Raw genomic sequence first — 11705 nt, forward strand, 5'->3', positions numbered from 1 at the left:
ATCCACCTCCTACGTTCACTCCTCTCCTCCTCCTCCATAGCCTCTCTTCCCGTTACAGTTTCCCCTCTAAATTTAGCTGAAAAATTGACGCCACGTGACCTCAACACCAATTCAGATTCCCAGCTACATTTTGCGCGGAACATGACGTCATTTGACTTGCTGTCACGTCACCGATAAACAAATTTAGTTTCTCCGTAGATTTAGCGGGAAAATTGACTTCACGTGACTTCAACAGCAATTCAATTGCCCGCTAAATTTGGCGGGAAACTGAATCGGTCTTGAGGTAATGCGACTTAAATTTGCCCGCTAAATTTAGCGCGGTTACGCCGACGCCGACGGCAACGGTGACGCCGACGCCACGAAAAGGAAACGGGCGCCTCAGAGCTCCGCTCTAAAACACGAATGAAGCATCACTGTTTTGCTCGGCTTAATCGTACAGTGCCCAAATGCTCGATCGCTCCTCAATCAACGTTACTGGAGCGCGATGTTTCATGCCAAGAATACAGTTGTGTAAACTAATCACGTTGTGTTCAAACATTCAACATCGATATAATTACGTGCTACTTGTTTAGCCGCCCACCAGTCGGCGACTAAAAGTTGTCATATTTACCGTATTTTATTCCTGTTCCATGCGTCTGTCCGTGTAGTGTTAATATACAAATGCAGCTTCTGCATTGTCAACAAAATTTGTCATCTTTGGGTGTTTTTGCAATCTAATTTTTGTGAGATAACTATTCTTCCAAAAAATAAAACTGTCCGTATTTTTTGTGCTGTAAATATATTGCGGTGTACTATGTCAAATGACCGCCTGGTTGCAAAAGCTTTTTGCAGCGGTGTATCTATATATATATATATATATACATATATCGATAGATAGAAAGGTTTTTTTTTTATTTATTTATTTGTAAATACTGTGCGCCCTTCTGGGCGCTTTACAGGAGTGGATCAGTTTTCATATCATGCAATATTATATACATTTCTTGACACGTTATACATTTTACATCAATTAGCAAAACCGCACTGGTTCACATCACGCTACACAAGCTATCAATGTTCATAATCAAGAAAAGAACACATTTTCTTCACTCATAAACAGAAACGAGAAGTCTAATATAATTCAAGTAAACATTTCTCGAATAAGCCTAATGAGTCACAATTCACAACACTTTCGGGAAGGTTCTTCCATCTTTCAACTGTTCTAACAAAAAAATGAATACTTGTAAGTGTCATTATTAATTCGCGGACCTTGCATAGCCCTATTCTGCACCCCCCTTAGTGGTGTAGTAATACGTGGTTGTAAAGGATGACATGTGTCCATATTTAGTAAGTCCTTTGAAAATATATAAAGAAGCTTTAGCCTTGATATCTCTCGGCGGGTGTGAAGAGGTTGGTGACTGAGCTGTTCGAGCATGTTAGTAACGGAGTCCATTCGGCGGTATCTGGAAAGGATGAAGCGAGCAGCCTATCTTTATATTTTTTCAAATTTTTCGATCCGATTCTGTCGGTAACGATCCCACACCGCGCAGGCATATTCTAGGGTGGGCCGTATAAATGTTGTGTATTCAGTCAATTTCACCTGACTTGTGTGTGGTCTTGCCTAGGTTTCGCTTCAAAATTCCCAACTTTTTTTGAGCCGTACAGCAGACATTGTCGATGTGGCGATTTAATGTGAGGTCGGCTGATATCGTAACTCCTAAATACTTAAAGTGATCAACTAGAGCTAGTGGATGCTTTCCAACTCGATAGGTTAGGGGATGACGTTCATTTTTTTGCTAGTGATTCTGGCGGATACAGTTTTATCTGGATTAATTTTCATATCCCATTTTTCACACCATTTTTTAACACAGTTGACAGACGAGTTTAGGTGTTTTTGATATAAATTAATTATAATTAATTAAATTAATTAATCACTAGAGCCGTTGCTTCCTTTTGCGTAGAAAGAGAAATTTCATAAATTTATAAATATAGGGCTTTACCTCTGGATTCCTTTGTCAGATTTCACTGCTATTCTACCGAGTTCGTGACTAATTGAAGCAACATCAAAATGCACTATTTTCTGCTGAGACACTTGCATGCATCTGGGTCGAAATTACATTCCGAGTATTCAAGCAAACTTAAACATGCGGGAAAGTCTTAGCTGTTATGGCCCCTGACAGCTGAGAAAGACCAATGCCTGGCTTATAATGTTCATGATTTTTTGTTTCGTGATTCGCATACTGGCATTCATATTCTTTAAAATCACGAGCTGATTCAAGGCTGAGGGATAACAATATTCTCAGGACCTGTCACGCACTGCGTTTTTGAAGCTGTAAGTAACCATAGATTGTTATAGGTAGCTGCATTCTGAAACCGAACTGAGAGAGCCCATTAGCTAGCACACGTGCCTCGCACATCACACCTAAGTAGAAGATTTCCGAACTCTGAGACGATCGCCATCAAAAAACCCTCTTTTGCTGAGCTACCATTTCATTATTCCCGATTCTAACGTCTTGTAGCAAGCGAGTTGCTTTTAATTGGGGGTCCAACTACAAAACCAGTGCTGTTCAGCATGCATTAAATAACAATCCTCTGGCGTGCTGGTATGCTTTTTCGGAGATCTTCTACCGTAGATTGAGGGTAGTGACATCGAAAGAAAGGTATTGAGTGTTTTTACCGCTACTGTGAGAGCAGCCGTATAATGCCAAAGGGCATTTACTTCGACGGTTAAACAAATGCGTACATGATGAGTGTTGGGGTGTTGTGCCTATGCAGAAATAAAAGTGGCCTTGCCAAAAAGATTTCTCTATAGTTCCCTTTTGAGCATCGTCAGCACCTCGTCCTAGAAAATATTTCGAGACAACATCATACCTGACATAACTTTTCCAGTCATTCAGCACCGTCCGGAATGACTAGAAACCACAAAAAGCTAGACGTATCCAAATCTAGCTCACATTTGTCCTCTCAACCTGCAGTGTTGATTGGTTTCTGCTTTCGAAAGTTATAGATCTGTTAATGAAATATTTTATTGATCTTGATGAAAATTACTTGTGCAGTTCCACATATTTGATTTATATTACCTTTTTTTTTAAGGGGAGTAAACTTGTGCTCCCAATAATTTTATTTTCACACCGCTGACATATTCATACTTTCCCTTCGCTCGTGCAGTGCTATTTTTTCGATCATTTCTTTTTTTAATAGTCAGGAGCCGTGACGCTTTGTGAACAAATGTTCTCGTTTTTGGTTGCTAGGACTCGATCCCTGGTAAACGAGGACGATTTATGTTTGCGAATGTGGCAAAAAAGTAAACATCACACAGTTGAAAAGACAAAGAAAAAAGAAGCATAACAAAGCGAAATCTCAAAAGTCAAAAATATGAGTCTTCGAGGTTGACCTTGATCAACGTGCCTGCACGTTTAAGTGTTTTTTTTTTGTTTTTTTTGCGTTTTTTTTAATATTTTGAAAAAGTTGCGTTCTCGTAATAGCTATGTCCTTCTTTTCATTCTGCAACAAACTGTCATTCACTAGTCTCTAGGCAACGAGGCCGCGCTGCTGGATTCTTCTTTACATCACCTACTTCTAGAACTTTTTGTTGTAGGACGTTTCTAAGGGAATTTCTCGGTGTAGGGAATTTTCGGTGTACGGACTTTTCGGTGCACAGACCTTTCGGTGCGAGGACATTTCGGTGCGCGGACATTTCGGTGAAGGGACATTTCGGTGCACAACCAATAAAAATTAAGGTATTTTTTTTAATCGTATAAATTCTATTTCAGTTAAAGTTTATTTTTTGAGCTTTATAATATTGTAGACTTGGTCGTCCATTTTTCATACGTCCTAAGTGATTTTGTTAGGCGCAGCACCATCCTGGGTCAGGACTGAAGACGTTGGACGTTATGATTCCTTTGCCGGTGTCTCTTTTTCAAAGTACGCACTATGTAAACTCCGATCACTTTGATATGTCTAATTGTAAACGTTCTTTGTTTTGTGCTGATTATCAATGTGTGTTCGTCTCTGTTCGACTGATGTTTTTTTCATTATGAAAGTCATAATTGTTTTTCTAGATGCGTGTTTTGGTGTTTTTTTTACTGTAATTTGGTTTTAATCATTATGTTCTATTCGGTCTCGTGCGTTTTATTATATTATATAGTTTATGGGTGTGCCAGCACCAAGTCCGGATGGCCGTCGCTGGGCACCAAACAAAACTGCTTCTTGATTAACATTATTATTAATATTATTATTATTTTCTCTTTCACCTATTTTATTTATATTTATGTCAATAACATGTCCACTTCTGTTTGTAACTCTACGCTCTTTTAGTACGCAGATGGCACTCTGTTGCTGACAAGCCATCTTTGCCATTCTAGAGCAATGGAAAAACTCCAGATGTGCTTCTTAGATCTCATGAACTGGTTTTCCAATGACCTTATCGACATTAATGTGCGCAAAACAAGATCGGCTTTTGTCTGCAACCCCCTCAAAACTATGGTGCTGAGTTATCCGCTTGTTCTCTATACGTAAAACTGCCACAGATGCCAATGTACCTCGATTCCTTAATCAGGACTCTGTCAAGTATCTTGGCATTATTTTTGACTCGGACGTTTCATAAACTTCCCATTTGACAAAACTATGTTCTAAGTTAAACGGGCAGGGCAAAAATAATAAGGTTGAAATAATATACTGTTTGTATATTTTACATTGCTTATCGTTCCACAAGCAAACAAAAACATGAACCCCAACCCAGAAATACGGCGATTCTGCTGCGTAAACGCAAAGCAAAAAACGAATTATTGGCTGATCTGCAGCCGCGTGTGGCGGATATAGGAACTGCTGTGTGTCGTACTCTGGGGGATGCCGTTTGTAAGTTAGCGATTTGTGCGATGTTTTCCTCAATGTAAGGTTTTTTTTTTCTTGTCGTTTCAGCAAGGAGCAATGCATGACAGTCAAGTACTGTCCCTAAAATTTATTAAATTGTCATGGCGCTATTTACCGGAAATCAACAAAACCATCGCCCTGCTCAGCCACCCTCCCCGTCGTTCCCGTGTTTGTTTGTGCTGCATCTCAGACATCTTGTTTCCCCACTTGTGGGAGCGTACTTACGATGACCAAAAAGAAGACGGGTCTCGTGAACCAACGCGCGAGCGATGATCTAACTGCTTGGTCTACCCAACGGTCTGCCGATGTCCCGTTCTGTGCCAAGGGCACAACTTTTGTAAATATTTTTACATATATTAAAGAGCTTCAGCAACGTCTCGGGTAATGCCTAGCAGTTTGGGTTATTCGAGAACCAGATAGGAGTCCGAACTTTCGTTTTCCCGCAAAAGCTTGGTCTGCTGGGCAAGTGGGTAATTGACATTCACATTAAAAATAGCGCGAAATAGCGCATTCTTATTAAAAATAGGTATATATCGACAGATTTGGCAGTACGCCGGGTTTCTGTTGGGATGCCATTCTGCGCGTGCACGGCGATAGCAAAGTTCGAAGAGTTCAACAAACTTTAGTTGCCAGTTAGCCCTTGTCGTGTGTGCTGCTTCGTGTTTTTGTTCTGTCTTTTTTGCGATATTTTTAATATGAAGGTTTTCTCTCGTTTCTCAACATACGATCGTGTCGTCCGCCGCGATGGCGATGCCTACTGGGTATGGTGCTTTATTGTTCCCGAACCGGACTCTCCTGTTCGCAAACCAAAATCTCCTCTATCATCGTCGTTTAGCGCTAGGAACCCCTCAGGGTTGTGTGGTGTCAGCGACCAAGACACCATGACTCCGTGTTGGTCGAGAACACGGTTGACAAGGTGTTTAGAATCACAGGAGGAGGGCTGGAGGACCAAAAAATAGAGGTGACAGAGCCCATTCGGAAGTAATATGATCCCACAGGACGTCCGTGCGCATGTGACTCGGAAGTACTTTGTCGCCGATGCACGAGTTGAGAGACGGCGAAAACTTCGATTGACACTTTTTAAACGAAAAACTAAGGAGCCGAATTAGAAATGGTTTTCCGTTCTTGGATCTTGGAAGGACCAACTACAACTTCCACAATCATTTGGCTGAAGTTCTAAAATTGTTCCACCGCCCCTTTAAGGGTCGTTTCCTGCTCGTTGTTTAACATAAAAAGATTTCTACCTTTTCATCTCCGAAAATTCATAGCCCACTCACTAGCGTATAGCACACTCCACTACGGCATTACTACTTTTCGCAACTTCTCTGGTTCATGGCGCACAAATATAAATAGCGGAATGCTGCATAATGTTAATTACAAACCCATGTCCTCCAATATCGACGTTATTCAGGTTTTGGATATGCACAACTTGCAATCTTTGTTCCTGGAAACAGTAGTACTAAGTCACTAGTGGAATGATGAATATAAAACAGGTCGGCCAAATGTGCATACTTTAAGAACGGTTCCATGATTCCTAGTTCAGGCCTGTTACACCCGATATGGCAAGAACGTTCGTTTTATTTGCCTCAAATTTTAAACAACTTAACCGCAGATGTTTGCGAGTTTTCTACAAAGAAAAAGCTTAAGAATGAGCTTCGTTATCTCACATCCACTGATGTGGTTTGTTAAGTTTAATTATTTTTTTTTTACATTTTTTAAATGCCTTGAATACCTCACGTGTCTTTGTGTTTTTTAAGCACTACTGTCCTCTTGTGTTTTCTTCTGTTTTTTTTTGTGTTGTTTTTTATGTTCGCAAGGAATGGTACTGACTGTCTTTTGGATGTGTGACTTTAAATGATAGTCACTGATAGTGCATGAACCCTCATTGTTTTAATTTTTTTATTGTGCCTGTTTTTTTTTTGTCTTTTTTTACTCCTGGAGATTAGCGAATACTTTTTTCATGATGTCGATTTTTGGTATTTCTGGTATTTCGTGCTCAAATTGAGTGCTTCTGTGAGCCCCACTTAAAACGAACTGTTGCAAGACTCTATTAGCACAAGTTCTTTTTCCCCATGAGTGCTTATGGTTTTCTGTTTGGATTGTTTCCTACCTACCTTGGGAATCTCAAATTTAGCAGATTTAGAGAGCTCCAATTTGAGCCATGCCTAAGACGTCGTGAACAGTGCTCGACGATTTTTTTGTTCTGCTACTCATTGTCGCATTTCACTCGCCGACTAATGTGTTTTTCCTTGTCTTTTTTTTTTTAATCACTGATTTCGTTTAACCTCATCTACTAAACTTTTTTGACACCTCTTTTTTTCTTTTTTTTTATATGATACCTACCGTTATTGATTGACTGCGAATTCCGTTTAGACATACAAGCCCTTTCTGACATTGGTGGACCTGTGTTGTGCGTTGGGAATGCCCATCTCTCAACAATAAATAGTTATTAATATTATTAGTATTTATTTATTTAATTATTATTATTATTCTGCAAAATCTGCATTCCTGAATAAGATTATTATTACTATAATAATAATAATAATTATTAATATTATTATTATCTGTCCGAAAAGTTACTATTAATGCTCTGCGCTACAGTGTACTCCGTTATGGCATATCGGTGTGCGGTCCATGTGCCCAACGTTGGCAAACCAAAATTAGCACAATTCTATGTTCTATGTTAAATAACCTTTCTTATGACTAAAGCTTTATAAAAACATTGATGGGTTCATGAATTTAACTATGCCTGATTTTAACTCATTATTGATATAAACTGTCGGGCATAGGCGCTTTTGGGCTGGCAGTTTGAATACTCCGTACGTCCCTGCCCTTAATCTCAAACCGAAAGGGCGTTATTGGACAACTCGGTGTTTCACAAGATATGGTAAAAGAACCCGATTGTACAATGTCCCAGTATGCTTTAATAAACTCCCGTCGAGTGCTATTAATGCCACAACAAGGTATAAGCTGAGGAAAGCGCTTAGAATTATTAAGGTATAACCCCCCTCCCCCTCTCCCCCTAGTTGGCTTTGGTTTTGCTTTTGGTTTCGTTTGGTTTCGTTTCTAATTTATGTACTACATACATAATTTTTGTATGTAAATAAACACTGTTCGCGGAAAGCTCGTGTTACGCTTTTATTTGCTGCTCCTCTCGTCCCGTACAAGAGACGTAGCGTCCTCGTTAAGCCTTATTGAACTCGATTTGCTGGATTCGGGGCCACCGTAATGAGGTGCAGGTCACGGAGGAACTTTGCTACCCTTTTTCAGGGACGAAAGTTTCTCCCTTTCTAGAGGAACATAAGTTACAAGACCGTTCCTCCCTATAGGGAGGGCTATAGATACCCTTTTTTCTCAGTGCGTAGTAACTGGCACTACTTCCCGCCGGAAGACATAGTAGCCGGTACAGTCACCAGGCAGTATGTGCCACTACCTTCAAAAAAAAAAAATGTTTGAAGTGACTTTTGGTACAACGCATCGTTAATAACTCTTTTATTATTACGGTTGCGCTGACGAGGGCGGAAACGGCTTGCTTTTTGACCAGGGGGACCCTGGTCAAAATGTAAGCTTTTGGTCAACGATGCGTTGTACCAAAAACCATTCGCAAACTCCTGAACCCAGGTGGTGCTATTAAACTTCAAAATCAAAATTGACAAAGAAGTATTATCGCTGGGATGTACTTTATTCCCACTCTGCTTACATGACCATTTGCAGACGTATTATAAATTTCAAACAAACAAGGAGTTCGAACACAGATGACACACAAACAACACACGCGACGCCATGCTAACCTACTCGCTGCCTCAATGAATATGAATGCGTGTTTTTTACTGATTATTCGAAATAAGTCGTTGGTCAGTGACCTCATTGTCAGTGAACGATGTTAGTAATATGATGCCGCTTTCTCGCCAATATTGTTCTCCAATATTGTTCTCCAATATTGTTGCTAAACATTAATGTATATCTTACTAAGAAGTGACGGTACGCACAGTAAATGCGGACATTTAGCAAACCGTTACCGTGTTCCGCGTACCACACTACCACAGCCATTCAAGCACTCATTTAAGCACACTCCCTGGTAGTACCATGACCGCGGGGCACGCGCTTTAGTCATGCTTTAAAGATTCCGATGGTGCGGTACTTGGAACATGGCCGAGCTCGAAGCATTCTTCGACGCATGAATTGAACGCGACACCGAAGCGAGCGCTGACGCAGCAGACTTCTGCTGTCTGTGTCTGGGCTCGAGCTCACTGCAATGACCTCAAATTATTAGTGCACATATTCTCTAGGTGGTGTTGACTATATCCGCTAAGAACGGAAGATAAGCCACAGGAACGACATCAACCCTGACATCCTACAGGTGCAATAAAAAATCTCTAAATTGCCGGTGAACAGCTTAGGACTCAGCCTAAACTGAAGATTGCAAGCTAGTGTGTAGAATGCCAAACAATTTGGTTTCGATGCAACGCACGACAGGTCGCCAATTTTTTTTTTGTGCCGCTTTGGCATGCGGAGGGCTCTGGCATTAACCATTTAGGTTTCTACTCAGGACGCGTTACGCAAAACGCAAGTCCGTTGTTCAAAAGGGACAGTATATTTTAGATACGCTTTTTACAAACATTTCGTGCAGCGTGATGCACGGTAAAAGGAGCTGGTTAGCAATCGTAGTGCGTTCTCTAAATTTTCTCTCAATATTTTTCAAACAGTGTTGCCTTATATCAGGGGGAGACTGACTTCTTGCTTCATTGATATTCACATTATTTTTCTAACTTAATACTTTGGATAATATGTATATATCCTCTTTAATTGCTTGTAGCACTTCATACCATAAAACACAACCCAATATATCGATTGAATATTTTGCCAGTTACATCGTGTTTAAAGAAAAACAAACATGTCATTGTTTATAAATGCCCCCTAATTGTGACGTTACTGCTTCACAGAACCGGTTGGCTTGGGCGTTCCCATGGTAAATGCTTGGGATTGGATTTCGCTCCGAAAGAAGGATTGTTCAAAACTAGAACGTTGGATTTGAACAACTAGAAATAATAAATCCAGAAATCCTCGATCTCACACCCGCCACGACAAAGTTTTCCTGGATGTGCTTGCTTGGGACATGTTTTCCAATAATTTCCGGTCCTCAAGGCGTTTCGAGATACCTGCAGCAGATGACGAACGCATGCGGAATGACCGAACCATGCCATCTGCAACTCTGTGAATCGCTTGCATAATGATAAGATTTTGTTTCTCTATGCAATGAGAACATGATAGGTGTTACCAGGTTTACTTACACGAGTTGTATGGGCGTATGTTACGGGATACTCTGTAGCGAAAATCAGGACACGTATGAATATCTGCTGATAATATGGCGTGAAAAGCGTCTATTGAGAGTGTAATATTAAATCAGCGTCGAGCTCTCTTTTTATTTTTGCAGCTGACTGCGTCGTAATAAAGGAACAAATAAAGTGCTAGTATTAGTAAAACATCTGCTGGCCTGCACTTGGCGTCGTCGTGGAAACTTAGCATCATTACTTGACTCTGCTTCAGTATTTCTTAACCTTTTCAGGTAGTGCGGAACCTCCTACGGGCAGGAGTTCACACGTTCGCACCTTGAGTGCCGATCAAAGTTGTACACGGGCACCTCACTTCTTGAAGTCTCACAGAAGGAACGGACCTTTTTCACATAAAGACGCCACCAGGTGGCGGATGTGTGAACAAGACTGTCACGCCATTCCGGTTTCTACCGACGGCACCGACGGTACACCAGGATGGGATTAACCTGAGACTGAGGTAGAGAAAGAGCATCAAAATGTAGAAGAGACAGAAAATAGATAGGACTTGACACGTCGTCCTCTCTATTTTCTGTCTTGGCTTTGATGTTTCTCTCTACACCAGCCTCAAGTTAGTCAAAAAAGGTTATTAATCAACAGTTCGCCTGAATCCTTAGGATATTTTCTCGCTATACAGGGAGTACGGACAACGGGACAAGAAATTTTAGCACCACTTGATTAACTTTTTCCGGGGAGAACCACGGGCAACAAGGCACACGACTACCTAGTGAGAGAAACGAGATCGCGGTGATCGTGATGTACGCGTGCAAGAAACCATGGCTTGGTTGGCCCGGTGGCGACGACGAGTTCGGCATGTATTCTAGTTCTATCAACGTCGCGCTATTTAAGCAAAACTACTACAAACCTGCAATGCACGATTCTGATGAAATCCCTAAGACAGGAAGTCAATACGAAGTCTAAGCGGTTCAAGGTAGGTATAGGCGATGTTAGCCGAAACCCGGTCGACGCGAACGACGGTGCTCGATAACTCGTAGCTTTCTTCCGCTTCCGCCCATCAACCGGGTCGATTGAAACATTTTTAGATAAGTAATTTGATGCGTCTTTACGTGTTGTGTAGCAAACGCTCCATCAAAGAAACACAACCTCTAAGAATGTAGAGACATTCAGTGCATTATGTGTCTAAGCGCACTGAAGCAGTGCGGCGCTGAACATGTGAAATATAATCCCGCATTGTGAGCAGTTCCACAGTTTTAAAGCTTGAATCTGTATAGTTTAGCGCGTAAAGAAGGGAGTAACAAATCCACCAACAAAGCCGAATATTCTTTCAGGTGCAAATGAAATATTGAATTTGAATAGTATAATTTCTTCTTTCCAAATCTAGACCTACGAGATTTTATAAAGATAGAGTTATAAAATGGTTAAGTCAATAAAAAATATTGGATGCAGTTTTACGTTATCTCATAGTGCATATGGCAATATCCCGTTTGTATTAAAGGCGCAGCTCTTGACAAGGAGGGGGGGAGGGTTTGCCCCTAATCCTCCTTCATACCCTCCCCTTCTCCTCTC

This window comes from Ixodes scapularis, unplaced genomic scaffold (assembly GCF_016920785.2).
Source record: "Ixodes scapularis isolate PalLabHiFi unplaced genomic scaffold, ASM1692078v2 PGA_scaffold7__128_contigs__length_106722199, whole genome shotgun sequence".
In the NCBI taxonomy this organism is placed as follows: Eukaryota; Metazoa; Arthropoda; class Arachnida; order Ixodida; family Ixodidae; genus Ixodes; species Ixodes scapularis.